This window comes from Pan troglodytes, chromosome 2, assembly GCF_028858775.2.
Source record: "Pan troglodytes isolate AG18354 chromosome 2, NHGRI_mPanTro3-v2.0_pri, whole genome shotgun sequence".
NCBI classification, from domain to species: Eukaryota; Metazoa; Chordata; class Mammalia; order Primates; family Hominidae; genus Pan; species Pan troglodytes.
Window position 1 is genome coordinate 27,602,315 of NC_086015.1, and position 23,016 is coordinate 27,625,330.

The window sequence follows — 23,016 nt, forward strand, 5'->3', positions numbered from 1 at the left end:
GAACCTGACCTTTATACTAGTCTACCTGAAGCATGTATTTACCTGAGAGGAAATCGGGACTCGCAGCAGAAGAAAAGCTCAGGGAAAGACCAAGGCACACAGGTTTTCCTCACATAATGACTGTGGCAGTAACTCTTCAACATAACGGCTCTGGAAACACATTTTGGACAATGGCTTTTTTTTCAGTGCAATATCCTTTTATCCAAAAAGCACACTAAATAAATATGCTAGAAGCAGTGATATTTTGACATCCAAGGCAGGCAAAACCACACTCAGAATTTAGTTGACATAACAGTGTCTCGCCCAAGAATATCATATGAAACAGACCTGAACTGTGCACCTGTGCACCTTGTTTGCACAGACTCAGTGTGCCTTGCAAATGTGAACCCGGCGAGAGAGAGAAGGAGCCAGCACCTTCCATAGCTCTCAGTTTCTTGTACATTTGTGCTATTCCCACACTGCCAAGCACTCTTGCGCTCAGCCTTTATTTTTCTCTAGCAATGTTAATCTGTATATAGCTTAAAGCATCATTTGCAGGCAAAATAGTTGTCAGCCCAAAGGTTGAAAAATGGGTGAAGCAAACATGAAGAAAGAATGAGCCTTCCAAAGAATGATGCCCTCCCTCAACTACTCTTGCTCCTTTGGTGAGTTCCAAAAACCTTTATTACCTTGCACTTTATGTACAAACTAGATTCCTCTACCTTTGTGTTGTTGTTTATTACTTGCATTACTTACTTTTATTGTTCAATGGATAGAGTTTCCTACCTGTGAAAATTATCTGAGTATCTTGGTTTGGAGGACAATGCCTCATAATTTTTTTCCATTAAAATTAATGGGAAAAATTTCTTTCATTAAATGACTTTGTCCTTAACAGCAAGAATTTCAGGAATGAATTGGGTGGTTAAACAGGGATAGGTGGTATCAGACTTCTGACTTTCAAAAATGGGATTTTGCACCATGGCAGTTCTCTTGAATTGTTTTAAGTCCTTTTGTCACTCCTGTGGCATATAAATTGGGTATTTACTTAAGTAAATGCAGTGCAAATGGAAAGGAGACCCACACAGAGGTAAGAAGGAAAGGGGGAGGAGAGAAAGTCTAAGATGCTCAGAAATGGCAATTTCCTCTCACGGGCTTTGGCTTAAAGAAGGAGGGGCGGATCTGGAACTCCGCCTGCCCTGTGGCAACCTGGGCATCAGCTACACTGAGGAAGGCCAGGCAAGGCCAGAATCCGGGTAGTCCAGGCACTTAACTTTCGCTCAGTTTCCACACGGAATCGGCTCCTGGCTGGAGCTCAGGGGCCTGACAAGGGTCTGTCTTGGCAGAGGCTGAAAAGTTTCTGCCCCAATTTGTGGGAGTTGAGGTGCGGGCCCCAGGCAGGGACACTTCTGGATTCTGGAGGTTCAGGATCCTAAGTCACACCTGCCACAGACTTCAAAGGACATTTCCTGAGGGACCCAGGGGGAAGGACCTCGCCTCAAGGACCCTGCCTCCTAGGCAAGTCCCCAGAGGCCCTCCCAGTGACTCCAAGGGCTCCAGATGCCAAAGCAGAGGGACCATCAAAGGGAAACACTAGGACTCCCTCAGCAAAGTCCAGACTCTGGGGGCTCTGCAGGACAAGGGACCTTGGATCTTCAACAGTGAAATTAGGGAGAGGCAGGTGGGGCGCCATAAATTCAAAGCAGCTTGAGAAACCAATCCGTCATTTGCCACGCGTAGACCTTACTTGGATTCTCATTTAAACAAAGTATTAAAAAAAAATTCTTAGACAGTTGGGGAAATGTAATGATGTTAAGGAATTGTTGTATTTGGTATGATAATTGCATTGTGTTAAGTGTTTTTTAAAGAATTCTTAGAAATACATTCTGAAACACTTGTGGATGAAATGATGAAATTTGGGATTTGCTTCAAAATGATCCAATGGGAACAGGTGAAACCTCGCTGGGCATGCATTCATATTGTTGAACCTGGGCAAGAGGAACACAAAATTTCATTGCATTATTTTGTCTACTTTTGAATATGTTTGAAGTTTCCCATAATAAAATATTAAGGAAGAAGGGAAGGAGGAAGGGAGGAAGGGAGAAAGGGAAGCGGAAGAGGTTTCATTATGGCTGCGGAGAAGTGAGGAAGCCCATGAGGGAAGCTGTCTTTCAGCCTGGAAAGCTGCTTAGGATTCTGGCCACGTCAGGAAGGAAGGGCTTTTAGGAAGAAGAGAGAGCTCAGCAAAGGCCTGGAGACACATCCGAGGGCACAGCAGGTGGAGGTGGAGGATATGGGTGGCAAGGGTGGGAAGTAACTTAGCCCTGTTGTGAAGAGCTCCGGGCCGGGTGGATTCCAGGAGCCGTCTTAAGACTATGTGGCGGTTTCGAGCTGGGGATTATCCCACAAGAGCTGGACGGGCACAAGCCTCCCTGGTTGTCCTGGGGGGCCAACAGGCCAGCTGAGGCACCATCCCTGTTCTGTGCCTCTACCAGAATCCATGCAGCAGCTTGTTCTGAATTATCCACATTATTACCTGTGCCTGCTCACCCCACTAGAGTAAAACAGGTGTCACCAAAGAAATAAAATAAAGAGTTACAAGGCCTGAAGGAAAATTAGGTACAACTACAAAGGATTCTTTGCATGGAGAGACTTGGGGGACAGGGCTGGAATGGGGGAAGAGGAAAGGACAGGCCATTGATTTTGCTCCTTGACTAAGCAACGGAGCCAAGGGGATTGTGGCTGACCGCAGGGGTGCACTCGGCCTAGAAGCCAGGGTGTGCTGCTCAAACGCCCGAGTGGAAATCTTCTATCTGGATTACATTTAAAATAAACTCTGATAGGTTGTCTTGTTTTCGTTTCTATTCTTTATATATTTAGGATTTATTTAGTACCTGTTTCTAAAAACAATTTATGGACTCTGCTAATACTAATTTGCAGGTTTTCTTGGGAAATGTTTAGGTTCTGAAACCTCAATAAATGTTCCAGCCCTGGAAAAATATGCTAATTTGTGGTTCACATTACTATGATAAGTTCAAAAATAGCTTAATCGGCTGGGCGCAGTGGCTCACGCCTGTAATCCCAGCACTTTGGGAGGTTGAGGCAAGTGGATCACGAGGTCAGGAGATAGAGACCATCCTGGCTACCACGGTGAAACTCCATCTCTACTAAAAATACAAAAAAAGTAGCCGGGCTTGGTGGCACACGCCTGTAATCCCAGCTACTTGGGAGGCTGAGGCAGGAGAATCACTTGAACCCAGGAAGCGGAGGTTGCAGTGAGCCGAGATTGCGCCACTGCACTCCGGCCTGGGAGACAGAGCAAGACTTCATCTCAAAAAAAAAAAAAACATAATCAACGAATGTTTTAAATATCAGGATAATAGAGAAAAAGAAGTTAAGGGAGAAATTGTGTTTCCACCTACATTTTACATGGCCTAAAAATCTATGGCTCAAGAACTCAAGATGTCACAAAGAAAATAAGCTTGGGCAATACCTCCCCTACACAGACATCAAAAGGGCCTACTAAGCACAAAAGAGGTAAGTCTAGGAGAAAAAAAATTAGAGGGTTCTACTTCATAGAATGATTTTGAGTGTCTACTATATGAAAGGCAAATTTTGCTTTACTCTGATATTCACCAATTTTATAATTTTCCTTCTAATATTTGAGAGTGTGACGTTTCCCTTAGCCTTTAACTTAAAGAGGTGGGCACATTGCTTGGCCATCTCTCTGTGGATAGGACCTTCCTAAAAATGACAGCCCCTCGGTGACCTCCCAGCCTCCAGGGCCTGGGGGGGTAACAGCCTTTTAAAAGTTCCATCTTCTGGGGATTTGAAACTACAGCCCAGGCCATATATAGAAGAGCAGAGTACTCAATGGGCTTTGGATTCAGACAGAATTTCATGGCTGACTTGGGTTTAGGAAGGTCATTAAACCTCTAGGAGTTTGTAAGGATTAAATGAGAAAATTTAGGTTAAATATGTAGCCCAGCATCGGGCACATGGTGAGTGCTGAGTAAACGGGGTCTGCTGTGTTATTATTATTCATTGTTGTTATTGCTGGCATTATTATTTTATGGGCATAACGAATGAGCTGGCAACATCAGTACAAACTCAAGCCAGAATTTGACACGGCCAAAATAAAACCAGAGCCGGCAACCCAGCAAAGGAGCTGGTGCTCAACAGGCCTTTAGAGTCCTCTCTCCAGCTGTGGCTGGCCGGCTGCCCGCTCTCCCTGCTCCTCTCAGCTCCAGAGAAAAATGGCTTTTAGATAAAGCTCCTTTGAAGCTGGGAACTCGCTGTAGTGCCTAAGCCTAGGGACAGCCCCCAAAGGTGTTTTTTTTCCACTTCTGTTGACGGACAGTCTGCAATATACATATCAGCCACATTAATCATTTTTCTTTTGGGGGCCTGCTCAAGAAGGGCCTGGTTAGTCTGTGAAGGAATTCCAGAGCGAGTAGGTGGCCTTGCATCTGAGAAAGAGGAAGCTTGTTTCAGGGCCAGACAAGCGAGTGTGAAACTTCCTGCCGAGGCAAAAGGGGGCGGGAGGGGTGCAGACTTCTGGTGGGGGGTCTACGTGGAGCAGGTGAAAGGACCCTAGCGAAAGGTCTCACCCCTTCTCTGGTCAGGGTAGACTTCCATGTCCTGCAGAGAACGAGCATCTCTGGGGCTTCCGATAACTCAGCCCCAGAGGACTCCATTGGCAGAGACACTTCAAGCTGGTTATTGCTCAGAAAAAAATTCCCGGGCCCTGAACCCTGAACGGGCTGCCTTTCCTCAGAGCCAGAGGGAACGGCAGAGAGGACATGCCTTCCTGTTCTTGATTGTTTTAAAAGAGCCATGTGTCCAATAATTAGGTTCTGTGAAAAAGGAGAGAGAGGGGGAGAAAAAAAGAAGACTAGAACGCAATGTGCTCCCCTTAGCTTGCGTAAAATTGTATAAATAAGACTTCTCAAGCGCAGTTTAGAATAAAAAAAAGAAAAAGGAGTTGTTTGCTCCAGAGTGTGGTGTGGTGAGGCGGGGTAGGAACACGTGGATGTGACTATCAACTTTCATCGTCAAACAATCTTTCTCCCATGATTTGACAGCGAATCACCTCCTTACTGGGAAGTGAGTTTCATTTCAAGCTCGCATAAATAAAAAAAAATGGGCTATAACCCTTTTATGGAGTGAGTGAAAAATGTTTTGTGTAGGTAATTAGAGCATAAACTAGAATTCACCAGGTGCTTTTATATCATTTCCATAAAGTTTTATTGAATTAAGATAACAATGTTTTGGATTTATATGCCACATTTCTTCAGAGGGAACAAAACACGTTCATATATATTTCCTTGATTTTTAAAAATCCCAGTGAAGTAAGACCCAGAAGGCACTATCATTCCCATAAAATAAAGTCTATGCGTAAAATATTTCCGTTTCTCTTTAGTATACTAAGATATGTTTGAACACCATAAGAAATGCTTTTAGTCACAAAAGAATGCCCTTATAATTGGTAGGACCACTTTAATTTTATTATGTGATACTGCTTTATAAACTCTCTATGGCTCTATGAATTCCAGCTTTGAAGCTGCACCTTCTTAAATCCTACTTTCTCCATTTAAACAGCAGTTTCAAAAATAATCTTTTTGAATATTTAAAAGATCAGAGGAACTGTTTAAATCCCTCTTTAAGACAGGAACATGATCGTGTAACAATCCCCCTCTTCAACAAATGCCCTAAATATAAAATAATTATTGCATTTTCATTATAAAAAAAGAATTTATTAGACACCATTCTAGTCACTCTAGTGAGCAATTTAGAAAAGGGGAGCATTTTCCCTCTTGGGGGTTTTACCAGAGGGGAAAAAAAATTAATAGAATCAAAGATGATCAGGGGATGTGTAAGTTGGAGTGCAAATGTGTTCTTTTTATGAACATGGACTGCTGCACGAATTGTGTGTCATCTTTGTGCAGGGACCATGCTAATCTCCTTATCATTCCAATTTTAGTATATGTGCTACAGGAGCAGGCTCTTGTGTTCTTAGTGAAGAGGCTTTCAAAATTGAGATGTAATTTACATACCATAAAATTCACCTCAGTGAAGTGTACATTTCAGTGGTTTTTAGTACATACATGAAGCCATACAACCATCATCAGTATCTTCTCCCAGAGCATTTCATAACCCCCAAAAGAAACTCCATGCCCATTAGCTCTCACTTCCCATCTCCTGGCCTCAGCTCCTGGCAACCACTAATCTATTTTCTGCCTCTATGCGTTTGCCTATTCTGGAAATTTCATACAGATGGAATCATATAATTTTTTAGGTCTGGTTTATTTCACTTAGCATGTTTTTAAGGTCCATTCATGTTGTAGCATGTATTGATACTTCATTCCTTTTTATGCTGAATAATATTCCATTGTAGGATATGCCACATTTTATTTATTCATTCATCAATTGATGGACATTTGAGTTGCTTCTACTTTAGTGCTAATATGAATAATGCTGCTATGAATATTCATGTACAAGTTCTGTGTGGACATATGTTTTCAATTCTCTTAGGTATATACCCTAGGAGTAGACTTGCTGGTCCTGTGGTAACTATGTTTAACTGAGGAACTTCCGAACTGTTTCCCATAGTGGCTACGCCATTTTACATTTCCACCAGCAATGACTTCTGAAGTTTCCAGTTTCTTCACATCCTTGCCAACCATTGTGATTTTGACTGTAGCCATCCTAGTGAGTGTGAAGTGGTATCTCATGGTATCAAGAGAGTGACCACTCAGATCATCAACAAAGGTTTGCAAATAGGTTGTAATATTTTTCTCCAGAAGACCAAATGCCTACTACTTAATTGTTGCATATTCTGCAATTTCCTTCTTCCTTTTTTTAAATAAATGTTTTCAGCTTCTTTTTTTTTCTTTGAGATGGAGTCTCACTCTGTCACTCAGGCTGGAGTACAGTGACACAATCTTGGCTCACTGAAACCTCTGCCTCCTAGGTTCAAGTGATTCTCTTGCCTCAGCCTCCCGAGTAGCTGGGATTACAGGCACCCCCCACCAAACCTGACTAATTTTTTTTTTTTTTTTTTTTTTGAGATGAAGTCTTGCACTGTTGCCTGGACTGGTGTGCAGTGGCACGATCTCGGCTCGCTGCAACCTCCACCTCCCAGGTTCAAGCGATTTTCCTGCCTCAGCCTCGTGTGAAGCTGGGATTACAGGTGCCCACCACCACGCCCAGCTAATTTTTTGTATTTTTAGTAGAGATGGGGGGTTCACTATGTTGGTCAGGCTGGTCTCGAACTCCTGACCTCATGATCCACCTGCCTCGGCCTCCCAAAGTGCTGGGATCACAGGCATGAGCCACCACCCCTGGCTAGCTTTTGTTTTCTTTCTTGATTTCTTGGAAAGGAAGCTGTCAGGAGAAAATAGAAGAAGGATAATCCAAATAGACCTATGCTTCGACATGCAAAATATGCTTTGCAGATTTGCCCTAAGTGGCTTTGTGCAAGAGTAGGGGCACCTTCCTAAGTCCACAGGGAGGAGCTGTGGGGGCATCACTCATGCTACTTGGCCCGGTAGGCGCAGACAGGCTCTTGGCAACATATGCAGCACCAGAGTGCCAACCCTGCACCAGTGTCCATCTCCTCCGTAAGAGGCATGTTAAGACTCTCCCATGTGCATCAAGCATTGCTACCCCCATCCAACCAAGGTAAGTAATGGCCCCAACTCAAGTGGCCTTTAGCTCAGGGGAAGATTCCTGAGATAGGTCTTTAGTCCCAAATCTTTCAGAGCTCAATGGCCTTTTGAGGAAGCAGGAATTTCAAAGAAGAGTTGAAAACTGGGCTCCCCTCTGAATCCAGCCCTATCGTCCCATATAACTGATATTTATTGGGTTTTTTGTTTGTTTGTTTTTTGTCTTGTTTTGTTTTTGAGACTGGGTCTCACTCTGTCGCCCAGGCTGGAGTACAGTGGTGCAATCTCAGCTCACTGCAACCTCCACCTCCTGGGTTCAAGCAATTCTCATGCCTCAGCCACCCAAGTAGCTGGGATTACAGGCACCTGCCACCACACCTGGCTAATTTTTGTGTTCTTAGTAGAGGCAGGATTTCATCATGTTGGCCTAACTGGTCTCAAACTCCTGGCCTCATGTGATCCACCTGCCTCAGCCTCCCAAAGTGCTGGAATTACAGGCATGAGCCACTGTGCCTGGCCTGTTTTTTGTTTTTAATGAACCTGTTGCCTAGGCTAGGGTTCAGTGGAGTGATCACGGCTCACTGCAGCCTCAACTTCCTGGGCTCAAGTGATCCTCCTACCAGTATAAACATTTTTTCTAGATCATGTTCAAGATGCAACAGGATCTTTATTTTCCTATACAAGTCAAATATGATATGCCTGGGAATTAAATTTGTAAATTATATTTTTTGTTTTTTAAGACAGGTTCTCACTGTTGCCCAGGCTGAAGTGCGATCACAGCTCCCTGCAGCCTCAACCTCCCCAGGCTCAGGTGATCCTCTGACCTTAGCCTCTTGAGTAGCTAGGACCACACATGTGGTGGCATGCACCACCACACTTGGCTAATTTTTGTATTTTTTGTAGAGATGAGGTTTCACCATGTTGCCCAGGCTGGCCTCAAATTCCTGACCTCAAGCAATCCACCTGCCTCAGCCTCCCAAAGTGCTGGGATTACAGGTGCGAGGCATCATGCCTGACCTTTATGATTTTCTTGAATAAACATAGACATTGACACCCGCATCTTAAAACTTGAAACTTATTTGTCTCATCTGGGTTCCTTCTTCAGGAAACTGACCCTTAGGCAAAGGACTGAAATTCACCAGATCACTGCATCCAGCCAGTAAGACACCAGTCACTTTATTCATTTTCCTTACCCTTCCCTAGTTCCTGTTTTCCCACACACAATTCCATTCCTTCTCAGCTACATAAACCCCCAATTTTAGTCCATTGAGGAGATGGATTTGAGACTTATCTCCCATTCTCCAGGATAACGTCACCTGAATAAAAAGCCTTCTTCCCTGGTGATACTCGTTTTCTCAGTGATTGGCTCTCTATGTGGTGAGTGATGGGACCCAGATGGAACCCATGGTGTTTCAGTAACACCTCTTCCACTCAGGTAAGTGGGTATCTTGGTTTTGGCAGAGTCTGGCTTGAGCGAGTCACAGTGTTATAGGAACTCAAGACAGACCTTCTGAGGGGATGAAGACAGGATGCAAAAGAGAAATAAACATGTGTCTAGAACGTGTGCCCCTTATGTTGTAGCATCCCAGGGAGAGCTTGAAGGTGCAGGGCCAGGAAGGAGCTGCTCCTCAGCACAAAATGACTCCACACACACAGGTTTGAAGAAGCCCCTTGCAGAACCTGGAGATGGTCCCCTGAGGCCAAGGCTTTTACAATCTGTAGTCTCAGCTTCCATCTCCAGGAAGTCGGCCTTGAGAACTTCCTGTTTTTCAGGAAGCTGGTTCAAAGAAGCTGGTTCTGGCCTCTTCAAGGAGAACTACAAACCACTGCTCAAAGAAACAAGAGAGGACACAAACAAATGGAAAAACATTCCATGCTCATGGATAGGAAGAATCAATATCATGAAAATGGCTACATTGCCCAAAGTAATTTATAGATTTATAGAATGTGTCTATCCCCATCAAGCTACTATTAACTTTCTTCACAGAATTAGAAAAAACTACTTTAAATTTCATATGCAACCAAAAAAGAGCCCACATAGCCAAGACAACCCTAAGCAAAAAGAGCAAAGCTGGAGGCATCACGCTACCTGACTTCAAACTACACTACGAGGATACAGTAACCAAAACAGCACAGTACTGTTACCAAAACAGATATATAGATCAATGGAACAGAACAGAGGCCTCAGAAATAACACCACACATCTATAACAATCTGATCTTTGACAAACCTGACAAAAACAAGCAATGGGGAAAGGATTCCCTATATAATAAATAGTGTTGTGAAAACTGGCTAGCCATATGCAGAAAACTGAAACTGGACCCCTTCCTTATACAAAAATTAACTCAAGATGGATTAAAGACTTAAACCATAAAAACCCTAGAAGAAAACCTAGGCAATACCATTCAGGACATAGGCATGGGCAAAGACTTCATGACTAAAACACCAAAAGCAATGACAACAAAAGCCAAAATTGACAAATGGGATCTAATTAAACTAAAGAGCTTCTGCACAGCAAAAGAAACTATCATCAGAGTGAACAGGCAACCTACAGAATGGGAGAAAAATTTTGCCATCTATCCATCTGACAAAGGGCTAATATCCAGAATCTACAAAGAACTGAAACAAATTTACAAGAAAAAACCCCATCAAAAAGTGGGCAAAGGATATGAACAGACGCTTCTCAAAAGAAGACATTTATGCAGCCAACAAACATATGAAAAAAGGGTCATCATCACTGGTCATTGGAGAAATGCAAATCAAAACCACAATGAGATACCGTCTCATGCCAGTTAGAATGGTGATCATTAAAAAGTCAGGAAACAACAGATGCTGGAGAGGATGTGGAGAAATAGGAACGCTTTTACACTGTTGGTGGGACTGTAAACTAGCTCAACCATTGTAGAAGACAGTGTGGCTATTCCTCAAGGATCTAGAATCAGAAATACCATTTGACCCAGCAATTCCATTACTGGGTATATACCCAGAGGATTATAAATCATTCTACTGTAAGGACACATGCACATATATGTTCATTGTGGCACTGTTCACAATAGCAAACCAACCCAAATGCCCATCAATGATAGACTGGACAGACTGGATAAAGAAAATGTGGCACATATACACCATGGAATACTATACAATAGCAAACCAACCCAAATGCCCATCAATCATAGACTGGGTAGACTGGATAAAGAAAATGTGGCACATATACACCATGGAATACTATGCAGCCATAAAAAAGGATAAGTTCATGTCCTTTGCAGGGACATAGATGAAACTGGACACCATCGTTCTCAGCAAACTAACAGAAGAACAGAAAACCAAACACCACATTTTCTCACTCATAAGTGGGAGTTGAATAATGAGAACACATGGACACAGAGAGGGGAACATCATATACCAGGGCCTGTCAGAGGGTAGGGGGTCTGGGGGAGGGAAAGCATTAGGAGAAATACCCAAGGTAGATGATGGGTTGATGGGTGCAACAAACCAAGACCATGGCATGTGTATACCTATGTAACAAACCTACACGTTCTGCACACATATCCCAGAATTTAAAGTATAATAATAATAATAATAATAATAATAATAATAATAATAATAAAAAGCTGGTCCTGGAAGGCCCCAGGGATGATGGGATTTCCCCTGCATTGCCAGTGCAATTTATTTCTAGATCCTTTATTTCAGCAGCAAGATTTCCTTCTGTGTGTGTTACAAACATGCATAATGACTGAATGATGGGTATGAATGAATAATGTATGGTCAATGACTGCTAGATCCCAAAGATGACTGTCTTCTTGGGTACCTCTTTTTTTGCTCCCATCCCAAACACAACCCTGACTAGGCTCCACCAGCCCCATGTGGTGACAGCTGTGGCTTCCCTGGGTGACCCAGCACACTCCATTCAGCTGGTGAGAACTAGAGTTAGGTCAGAGCACCCGCCTGCACCCCCCAACTCCACTCAGCATCCTGCCGAACTTGGCTTAGAGCTTCCTACATCCACTGGAGGTGTGGGAGACAGAGGCAGAATTCAGATTCCCTACAGTTCTATCACCCACATCAAGGTTATAGGTTGAGCTTTATTATCTCTGGGCTTTTTCACGTTCTGTTTTCCTTTCTGATGTCTAAAGTCCTACCAAACTCCAAGACTTGAACTCCTTCATGAAGACATGCTAGTCTTATCCCACAGCAGTGCAAACTGAATATGTTTCTAACAAGTTTAAAGTTGAATAACCCCAACATCAGCAATTCAAATGCACAAAGATGGAACTCTCTTCATTTGTCTCTTACTAAAATTAACTTAGTTTTTGTGCATTCATTTTTTGCTGAAGGTGGAAAACTTAATCTTGCCAATTTAAAACAACTGGTGACTTCCAGTTTAAAAATCATGTTCTTTTGGGTAACCGTGCCTCAGGCGATCTAAGTTCCTGGGAGGCTGTACACATGTCTGCTGGCTGTGTCCTCGCTTGCCTCTGCCAGTGAGACTTGCCTTTTCTGTGTGTTGCCAGCTGTTTTTCATGTCCTTGCCCTGCAGGAGTCAGGCCGATGCCCTCCTTGTCCCAACCACAAGGCCACTGCTGGTCCTGGTCCGGCAGGCCTCTGAAGTTCCATCTCGCCCCCAAGACACTGCTAGTCCACTGCCCCCAGGCCTCCATGCAGGATTCTCCAGGAGGGCTAGGTGTCCCAGGCTACACCTTGGAGAGCCAGGCCATCACAGCTTCCTTCTCAAGTACCCTGACTGATCCAAGATATTCACCCTTCCCCCTGCCATAGGGAGTTTGCTCTGAAGCAGAAGCACAGAACACTGGGCATTTGCCTCGAAGCTCTGGCCCCGCCCACTGCAAGTCTCCCTCCCTTCCCAGCTGGCGAACTCCTATCTCTCAAAGCAGGAAACTCATATTTTCATCCCCACTCCTTCTATATTTGAGACCAGTGTTCTCAAAGTGTGATTTCGGGACCAGCAGCATCAGCTTCGCCTGAGGAGTTGTTAGACATAGGCTCGGGCCCCACCCCAGACCTGCTGCCTCAGAAACACTGCACTGGAACCAGCCCCCTCAGTGGTTCTGACCAGACCAGAGTTTAAGAAACACCCTCTAGTTCCAGTGTCTGCACCTGCCACCTCCAGCTGTTGATATTTTAAACAAAGTCTACAATTCCAAAGGCACTTTTCTTTCTTAGCACCAGGCTTTCAAAACTTATCTCTGCTTAAAATATTGAAAAGCCTAGCCCACAATCAACTGCACATATTTAGAGTGTACAATTTGATAAGTTTTGACTGACGTATACACAGTCAAGATAATAAACATTCCCCATCACCACGAAAAGGTTTTTGTTCGGTCAGGACTCTGCTTTGGGGTTTAGTGGCTTCCTTCTTCCCTGGCAGGGCAAGCCCCAGCTAGCTCCAGGCTTCAAGGCAAAGGGCAGGGGAGCTGGGAGTAGAGAGGAAGAGCAACTGGGAGAGAAAGTGCATTGGGTAAAACTTGAAAACATGATTTCACCACGGAGTCACTCTACAACTATTGTGAAGGGAAGACTAGGTTCTTAACACCATGCTGGGAACTGGGGTAGGGGGTATAGGTAAGACTGTGAACAAGACAGACATCCTGACACTGAACCTAGATCCCTGGAGGAATCCACGCATTGATGACATTGATCCATGGATTCCTGGGAGGAGGCCACGCAGGTGCCTGAGCAGAGAGTAACAAGAGAGCCACCTCACTGGGATTCTGGGCATTGGTGAGAAGGTTTGGCGAGACCTGGAGATGGGTTGACCAGGGTGAGTTCTGGGCAGAGGAAGCGGCTCGTATGGAGGACTGGCCACCCGAGGAGGCCCCTGAGGGAGCTGAGCCACAAGCCGGACTTTATCCCAGCGCCTGCTCACCTTGTAATGAACCGTGAGCAGCTCTGCGCCTTTCTCCCTAGGATTATTTCAATCCCACAGTGTTGACTTAAGTATTTAATATTTGTCTCTGTTCTTTTTAGTTCAGGTTGCAAGGTTGCGATCATAAACTCCGCAGCTTGTTGTGTCTCTCGTGTCACATTTCTTTGTTTCTCTAAACCAAGTGTAATCAGCTGAGTCCCACCCCAGCTTACCATAGAGCCAAGATTGTCTGCCCCTCCCTGCTCCTAGGGTCCTGAGGGTCTCACACAATCCAGAACAGGAGCTAGGGACCCTCTGGTTTCTGGCCCTCACTGACAACAAGGGCCAATGACACGAGCTCACTGTCAGAGTTGAGATGGTCCTTGAGCGTAAGGGCTCTGCCACTCTTGTGCCAAGCTAGGACAGGAGGTCTTTGCTGAACCTAGGAGTCCCAGTGCTGTGGGCCAACCTGCCTAGCTGCACCCCAGAGCCGCTCCCTGGGGACGCTGTGAGGGAACAGGTGTAGACTGCATTGCCTTAAAACAGTACCCCCTTCCCAGTCTCTCCCCATCCCTCCCACGGCTGGCCCTGGCCAGCTACGCTCCATCCCCTTCCCTACTCATCACTTCTCCCGATATTGGCCTATTCTTCTGAGCAGAGCTGTGGGTGAGCAGGTCCTGAGGAACTCACTGTTCCCCCTCCTCAGCCATTGTGGGGCCCGGCAAAATGCATCATTCTCCATCCCTGTGTAGCCCTCAAGGGAGTGGGGGATCTGGCTCTTTAGTGGGCTCCCCAGGCCCCGTCCTGGGTTGCCTTCCTCAGGGCAGTAACTCCTCTGGGCACAGCAGCCTCTGTGGCGAGAGCCTCCCAGGGCAGGAGGTAAGCCTGGATAGGAGTGAATCTGGAAGAGGATCTTGTGAGATTTCAGAAACTAGATCATACAAGGTACGATCACTTCTCTTTTGCTCTCTTGAATCACTCCCTCTGGGGGAGGCCAGTTGCTACATTATGAACAGCCCTATAGAGAGGCTCATGTGATGAAGAACTGAGACCTCCAGACAAAAGCCATGTGAATCAGCCATCTTGGAAGACAATCCCCCAACCTCAGACAAACCTTCAAATAACTGCAGTTCTAGTTGCAACTTAACTGCAACCTTAGGAGAGACTCAAAGCCAGAACCACCCAGCTAAGTCACTCCCAGATTTCTGACCCTCAGAGACTGATTGATATAATGTCTTAGTCTGCCTGAGCTGCTGTAACAAAAATACCGTAAACTGGGTGGCTTACAAACAATGGAAATTGATTTCTCACAGTTCTGGAGGCTGGGAAGTCCAAGATCAAGATGCTGGCAGATCCAGCAAATGTGAGGGCCTGATTTCTAGACCACTGTTTTTTTGTTTTTGTTTTTGTTTTTTTGCTATAACCTCCCATCACAGAAGGGGCAAGGGATCTCTCTGGGGTATCCTTTATAAGGGCACTAGTCTCTTTCATGAGGGCTCTGCCTTCATGACCTAATCACCTCTCAAAGGTCTCACCTAATATTATCACCTTGGGGTTCATATTTCAACATGTGACTTTTGGGGCAAAATAAACATTCAGTACATGGTAAGTAACAAATGCTTATTATTTTAAGCTGTTAAGTTTTGGAGTTATTTGTTATGCAGCAACAGATAACTAATACACAACCATTTATGGAAAACCAGTACCACATGCTATAAATAGAAAATACCCTGAAAATAAATAAGATAAAACCTAAACAATGTCATTGAATTTTGGCTAGATACTCTTAATTACCAAGACTCTGAACCCAGACCAGCCCTCTCTTAAAAACAAAGATGGTTATGTGTTTAAAACAGTGGACAACTGCTCAGCAATGAAAAGACACAAACTACTGATATATGCAACAATGTGGGTGAATCTCAAAAATGAACTGAAAGAAACCAAACTCAAAAAGACCACATATTTTAGGATTCAATTTACATGAAAATTGAGGGCAAATACATACAGATAGAAAGTAGATCCGTGGTTGCCTGGGGATACAGTAGAACTCTAGATTGACTATATGTGTGTACAAGAGAAATTGAGAACACTTTTTGGGATAATTGAAGTATTCTAAAACTGGATTGTAGTGATGGTTGTGCAACTGTATATATTTACTAAAACTCAGCAAATTATATATTTAAATTGGGTAAATATTATGGCATGTAAATTATACCTCAATAAAGTTGTCAAAAATTTAAAAGAGCCAGACATGGTGGCTCATGCCTATAAACCCAGCACTTTGGGAGGCCAAGGCAGGAGGATCATTTGAGCACAAGAGTTCAAGACCAGCCTGGGCTACACAGAAGTCTCTGTCTCTACGACAAATAAAAATAAATTAGCCAGTCATGGTCCCAGCTACTAGGGAGGCTGAGGTAGAAGGGTCACTTGAGCCCAGGAGGTCAAGTGCAGTAAGCCGTGATTGCTCCACTGAACTCCAGCCTGGGCGACAGGGCAAGACCCTGTCAAAAAAAAAAAAAAAGTAGAAAGTAAAATATTTTTTTAAATGACATTTATTTTGACTACATGAGTCTAAGCTAACACATGCCTAAAATCAACATCTCATATACCGCCAGTGACAGGTTTATTAGGCTTTGGGAATCCCTGGCCCAGAGTGTCCACTCCTGCTGGCATGCTCTGTGTCTGAGCCAGACCTCAAAGCCAGAAGACAAGGAGGTTTGTGGTGATGTAAGACTTCTAGAGCCAGGCATTGACTGCCATTGTGTTTCCGACAGATAGGCCCCAGGAAATACCCTATTTCCAGCTCTGCTGAGGACTCTATTGGCAAATAGCCTTTCTTCTTGGCAGTTTCTCAAAAAGCCCTTTTGAAGTCAGAGTAGATGCTATGTTAAGTCTGTGGACTATTTTGAACAACAGACTTCTCCTCAGCAAAAAAAAAAAAAAAAAAAAAAATTCACTTTAGTGCTTGTGATAGATTTTATTAATGTCCCAAATTTATCACCCCTCCCTGTGCCCATGCTGTTTGCCATGTGACTTTGTAGTTCTTTTCACTAAAGAAGGGAGTCTATTTCCCTGCTCTTTGACTTTAGGCTGGGTCACATGACTTGTTTTAGCCAGTGGAATGTAAGCAAGACATGGCAAAGGCTTCAAAAGCATGAATGGAGTTGGGTTTGCCCTCATGTTCGTGGTGGACCAACAAGATGTGCTGAGGGAGTGAATGTGTGGGTGGAAACTAACAATGAGCCTCAGGTTTCAGCATTGAGCATCTAGGTGGTTAGTGATGTCACTTACTCAGATGGGCAGGACTTGGGGAGCAGTGAGATTTGTGTGTGGAGACATGACAGGGTTAAGGGAGAGTCCAGATTATGGTTGGAACAGAGAACCATCAAAATGTGAGATTTTACCCCTATTTGCAAATTAGTCTGCCATAGTTTTTTGTGTGCCGACAGAAGGCATGAAATCCTGAGTGAGAGACAAAGGTCAGTTTATTACTTCCAGGAATAACAGTAGCCAGGATAGCTGCATTTGTCCTCAGGACCATTTTGCACCTTAGAGGAAGCAAGTTCACTGACTTCTCTCTAAGTCCAGAGATGTCACCCACGGGTAGCTTCCTGCTTTTCTGTCGGGTCACTTCCACAACACAAATCAGATCACATCTCACCCCAGTTTTTGCCTCTCCCAGGTAAGTCCTCTAGCTTTCTCTTTTTTCCAGTACACACCAAGGGAAGTCCCCTCTTCTCAGAGTTCTTTCCCTATCACTTTCTGAGAAATGCCATTCTTGACCAATCTACCACAGTTCCAGCTTTTCTCCTTTGTGGCACCTGCTGCATGTTCTAATTTGCTTGTTATTTACTCAGTTGCTTATTATCTTTCCCTCACCTTAGTCTGTTTTCTGAGCCTATAACACAATACCATAAACAGAGTAATTTATAAAGAAAATAAATGTATTTATCACAGTTCTAGAGGCTGGGAAGTCCAAGAGCATGGTGCCAGCATCTGGTGAGGACCTTCTTGTTGTGTCATAACATGGTGGAGGGCATCACATGACAAGAAGACAAGAGCATGCATGCCAGCTCAGACCTTGTCTCCTCTTCTTATAAAGCCATCAGTTTTGTCCTGGGGTCTCCACCCTGGTGAACTTATCTTATCCTAATAAGTTCCCCTAGGCCCCACCTCCAATTAACATATGGATTTGGGGATTAAGTTTCAAACACATGAAATTTAGGGGACACATGCAAACCATAGCATTCCACCCCTGGCTTCCAAAATTTATGTCCTTCTCACACACAAAATACATTAACTCCATCCCAATAGCCCCAAAGTTTTAACTTGTTCCAGCACCAACTCAAAAGTTCAAAGTCTGGTGTCTCGTGTGAATCATATATGGGTGAGACTTAAAGCATAATTCTTGAGATAAAGTCCCCTCTAGCTGTGGACATGTAAAAGTAAACAAGTTATCTACTTTCAGAATACAATGGTGAGACAGGCATAAGATAGACATTTCTATTCCAAAATGGGGAAAGAGGCAAGAAAAGGGGGTAACTGATCCCAAGGAAGCCTAAAACACAGAAGGGAAAACAACATTAAGTCTTAAAGCTGGAGAAGATTCTCTCTTGATTCCATGTCCTGCATTCTGGGCACACTGGTGTGGGGGTTGAGTCCCCAAAGCCTTGGGCAACAGCGCTACTCTCACAGCATACCTGGGCTCTGCTCACACTTCAGTCCTTGAGGGTTGGAGTTGGGTGCCTGTGGCTTTCTCAGGCTGGAACTGCACACTGTTGGTTCTACGGATCTGGTCTTGGCAGCGGTCCTGCTCCCATGGCTCCATTAGGTATTACCCCAGTGGGACTCTGTGGTGACCGTGCTTCCACTACTCCACTAGGCATTGCCCTAGTGGGGACTCTCTGTAGCATCTCTGACCTCACAGTTCTGCTTGGCATTGCCTAAGTAGGGATTCTGTGGTGGTCCTGCCCTGTAACAAGTCTGCCTGGGCAGCCATGCTGTTCATGACATCCTTTGAAATCTACACGGAGGAAGCTATGCCCCACAGCTCTTGCATTCTGTGTGTCTGCAGAATTAGCACCATGTGGATATTACCAAAGTTTCTGGCTTGTACCTTCTGGAATTATGGGTCTAGTCACACCTGGACCTGCTTGAGCCATGGCTGGGGTGGTCAAGGAACACCAGAATGCGCTCACACTTCAGTCCTTGAGGGTTGGAGTTGGGTGCCTGTGGTTTTCTCAGGCTGGAACTGCATGCTGTTGGTTCTATGGATCTGAAGCACAGATCTGAGGCAGCCCTAGGCAGGAAGCCCATGGAGGTTACCCGGGTCAGTCCCCTGAAACCATTCTCATCTCCTAGAACTCTGGGCCTGTGATGGGAGGAGCAGCCTCAAAGGTCTCTGAAATGCCTTTGGAGTCATTCTTTTCCTATCTTGATGAATAGCCTCTGGCTCCTTTCTATTTGCACATGAAGAGTACTTCATGTGGCCAGGCTACACATTTTCCAAATTTTTTTCCTTCTCTTTCCTCTCATATCTTACAATAAGTATTAAAAGTAGCCATGCAGTAGCCTGAGTGCTTTGCTGCTTAGATGTTTCTCCTACCAGGTAACCTAGTTCATTGTTCTTAAGTTCCATCTTCTCTAAGGCCCTTGGGTATGGACATAGTTCAGCCAGCTTCTTTGCCACAATGTCATAAGGATGACCCTTACTCCAGTTCCAATATCTTATTCCTCCATTCTGCCTGAGACTTCATCAGAGTGGCCTTTACTGCCCATATTTCCACCAGTGTTCTGGTCACACCACTTCACTCTAAGAAGTTGCAGACTTTCCCTAGTCTTCTTTTCTTTTGAACCCTCACCAGAATCACCCTTAATGTTCCATTTATGGCAATACAACATTTTTCCAGCATTTACTTCAAAATTGTTCCAGCTTCTTCCCAGTTCCTAAGTTGCTTCTACATTGTCAAATATTAGTTATTACCAAGAGTCCCACTTCTCCATGCCAGTTTTCTGTCTTAGTCTGTTTTATGTTGCTATAACCATACATGAGACTGGGTAATATAGAAAAGAATAAATTTATTTCTCACAGTTTCAGAGACTGGGAAGTCTGAGAGTATTTGGCGAGGGCCTTTGTGCTGCATGATTACATGGCGGAGGGGATCATGTGGCAGGAGTGCAAGCGTGTGTGCATCAGCTCACTCAGCTCTCTTCTCCTCTTCTTATGAAGTCACCAGTTCCATCACAGCGTTTCCACACTGATGACCTTATCCAAACATAATTAGCTCCCAAAAGCCCCATCTCCAGTCAACATGTGGATTTGGGGATTGAGTTTCCAACACACAAAATTTAGGGGACATATCAAATCATAGCAACCCCACTGGAAGACGGTTCCCTGAAGATGGAGAACTCTGTGTGGTTCATTCAAATCTTAATCCAGCACCTGGCATGTGGAAGTTTCTAAATAAATATTTGTGGAATCCAAAATTATATTTTCCAAAGAGCAGCTTGTGTTTTAAAGGCCTATACTAGCTGGCATTTTGGTAGGATAAATTCTACCAATTACAAATTTCTTGGGAAAGATACATTTTAATAATTTCCTGTGATCTTACTATTTTTTAGGGCTTATTCAAGAAAGCATTGTATACAGGTCAGATGGCTTTTTGATGGTTTTCTTGGTTTCTTACACAAAATGATAAATGCTCTAATGAAGCTTTAAAAGCTACAAAATTAAATACAGGGATTTTTTTCCAGGAGCTGTTGCAATACACAGTTGTTTTTAAATTTCCTCAGCCCTCTGAGCCAACAGCTATATGGTAAAGGCTTTATTAGTGTCATTAGTGTTAGGAAAATCATTTGGGGTTTGAGTGTTCATAAAAACATTTCATTTTTAAACAATACTGAATATTCCCCAAATTACACACATTCTGGCAGAGCTCTTGCACACTGCAGACAAGAATGAATACACGAGATGTTGAATTATGACACAAAATACTCTTTTGGAGGCAATTTCTTTTAGTGTGTGATGTGCTCTCAGAAGTAATTCTTACATGTGTTGACCGTTTCTTCAATGCCTTGTGTGACAGTTAAGATGCTCAAGAAAGGATGCTCCAATTAACTTCATCAGATGTGAGGATATGAGTCTGTGGAGGCTACTGTGAAAGCTTTTGTTTTTCTGATAAAAGAGTTGGATGTAATGGGTACAGCTTGTTTTTTTGGTTGTTTGTTTGGTTGGTTTTGGTTTTTGGTTTTGGTTTTTTTTGTTTTTTGTTTTTTGTTTTTTTTGAGACAGAGTCTAGCTCTGTTGCCTAAGTTGGAGTACAGTGGTGTGATCTCGGCTCACTGCAACCTCCACCTCCTAGGTTCAAGCAATTCTCCTGCCTTAGCCTCCTGAGTAGCTGGGATTACAGGTGCCTGCCACCATGCCTGGCTGATTTTTGTGTTTTTAGTAGAGACGAGTTTTCACCATGTTGGCCAGGCTGGTCTCAAACTCTTGACTTCAAGTGATCTACCCACCTCAGCGTCCCAAAGTGCTGGGATTACAGGTGTGAGCCAGCATGCCCAGCTCGGGTACAGTTTTTTTTTCTTCGTTCCTTCTTCTGCTTTTGAAGATGGATGTAATGGTACAAACTCTGGTGGCCTTTTTGCAACCATGGGAGAAAGCCCAGAGAAATCTCAGCGTTACCAATGGTGTCAGTTTAAGTTCTTCAGGAAGCAAATGCCTAGATAGGAGTAAATGGGCAAAGATCTGATTAGGGGATATGCCTGTATAAGGGAAAATAGGGAGGGGGCCAAATAAGACTAGGAGAGCCACCAGATTTTGATGATGTCTTACTCTGTCCAACTCAAGAAGAGAGGGAGAGAAGATTGGGTGAAGGCATCTTAGACGCTGTATAGTCTAAGGCAAGTTCAGCAAAGCCATCCAGGAATCTTCAAGCCAAACGTGGCTGTCAGAGGAGTCCCAGGTCTTCCAGGAGTGGATTGGCCTTGGTATCCCTGCTGCATAAACCATTGGTTGGGAGCCACCCATGGAATGCATGGCTTTTGCACAAACATTGCAATAGATTTTAAAGCGCAATGGCTGACGCCCTTGGTCAGTTATGCTCCCTGTAGCTGGAAGTCTGTGAGGCCACAACACCATTACTGAACCACAGCCAAAAACCAACTTCCTCTGGACTACTTGCTATCAGAGAAAAATAAGCTCCTAATTGTCTGTACCCTTGTCCCATTTTCTACAACTTGCTGCTGAACGCATTCCTACCAGAAACACCCTTCACCCTGGGTAAGCCTAGCCTCCCACCAATTCAGGCTTCTCTTTTTCTTATCCTCTCTCTTGTCTCTGTTCTTCACTTTCCCCCTCCAATTTCTCATGCAGAGCAGAGTAATTCTGTCTCTTTGATACTTGAACTCCTGCCAACACTCAGCTCTCAAGGTCCCACCTTCAACCCCAAGTTAAAGTGGCTTATCAAGTTGTTTTTCCAAAACAAACACTATTCTCTCCTTAAGAGGAATTCTGGTGCCAGGTGGTAAGATAAAAATTTCAGGGCCAGACACAGTGACTCATGCCTGTAATCCCAGCACTTTGGAAGACTGAGTCAAGAGGATTGTTTGAGGCCAGGAATTCGAGACCCCATCTCTACAAAAAAATAAAATAAAAGAATTAGCCAGGCATGGTGGTGCACACCTGTGTTCCCAGCTACTTGGGAGACTGACGCAGGAGAATAACCTGAGCCCAGGAGGTCAAGGCTGCAGTAACCTGTCTTGGCCCACTGTACTCCAGCCTAAGTGATAGAGTAAGACCCTGTACAAAAAATAAGAGCCAATGATAGGGAAAGAAAGAAAGAAGAAAGAACGGAAGAGAAAGAAAGAAAAGAAAGAAAGAAAGGAAAGGAAGGAAGAAAGAAGGAAGGAAGGGAAAGAAAGAGAGAGAGGGAGGGAGGGAAAGAAAGAGAAAGAAAAGAGAGAAGAAAGAAAGAAAAAAGAGAGAGAAAGAAAGACAGAAAGAAAAGGAAGGAAGGAAGGGAAAGAAAGAGAGAGAGAGAGAAAGAAAAGAAAGAAGAAGAAAGAAAGAAAAAAGTGGAAGGAAGGAAGGAGGGAGGAAGGAAAGGGAGGGAGGGAGGGAGGAAGGGAAGGAGGGAAGGAGAGGAAGGGAGGGGAAGGGAGGGGAGGGGAGGAGAGGAGAAAGGAAGCTGGGCGTGGTGGCTCATGCCTGTAATCCCAGCACTTTGGAAGGCGGAGGAGGGCGGATCACCTGAGGTCAGCAGTTCGAGACCAGCCTGGCCAACATCGTGAAACCCCGTCTCTACGAAAAATACAAACACTAGCTAGGCGTGATGGTGGGTGCCTGTAACCCCAGCTACTTAGGAGGCTGAGGCAGGAGAATTGCTTGAACCGGGAGGCGGAGGTTGCAGTGAGCTGAGATCGTGCCATTGCACCCAAGCCTGGGCAACAAGAAATAAACTCCGTCTCAAAAAAAAAGAAAGAAAGAAAGAAAGAAAGAAAAAGAAAAAG

General features: G+C 44.2%; 1 pseudogene; it reads right to left on the reverse strand.

The window, feature by feature from the left end:
- Positions 1-5,880: 5,880 nt before the first annotated feature.
- LOC112208767 (U6 spliceosomal RNA) lies at positions 5,881-5,979 on the reverse strand (annotated as a pseudogene).
- Positions 5,980-23,016: the final 17,037 nt, after the last annotated feature.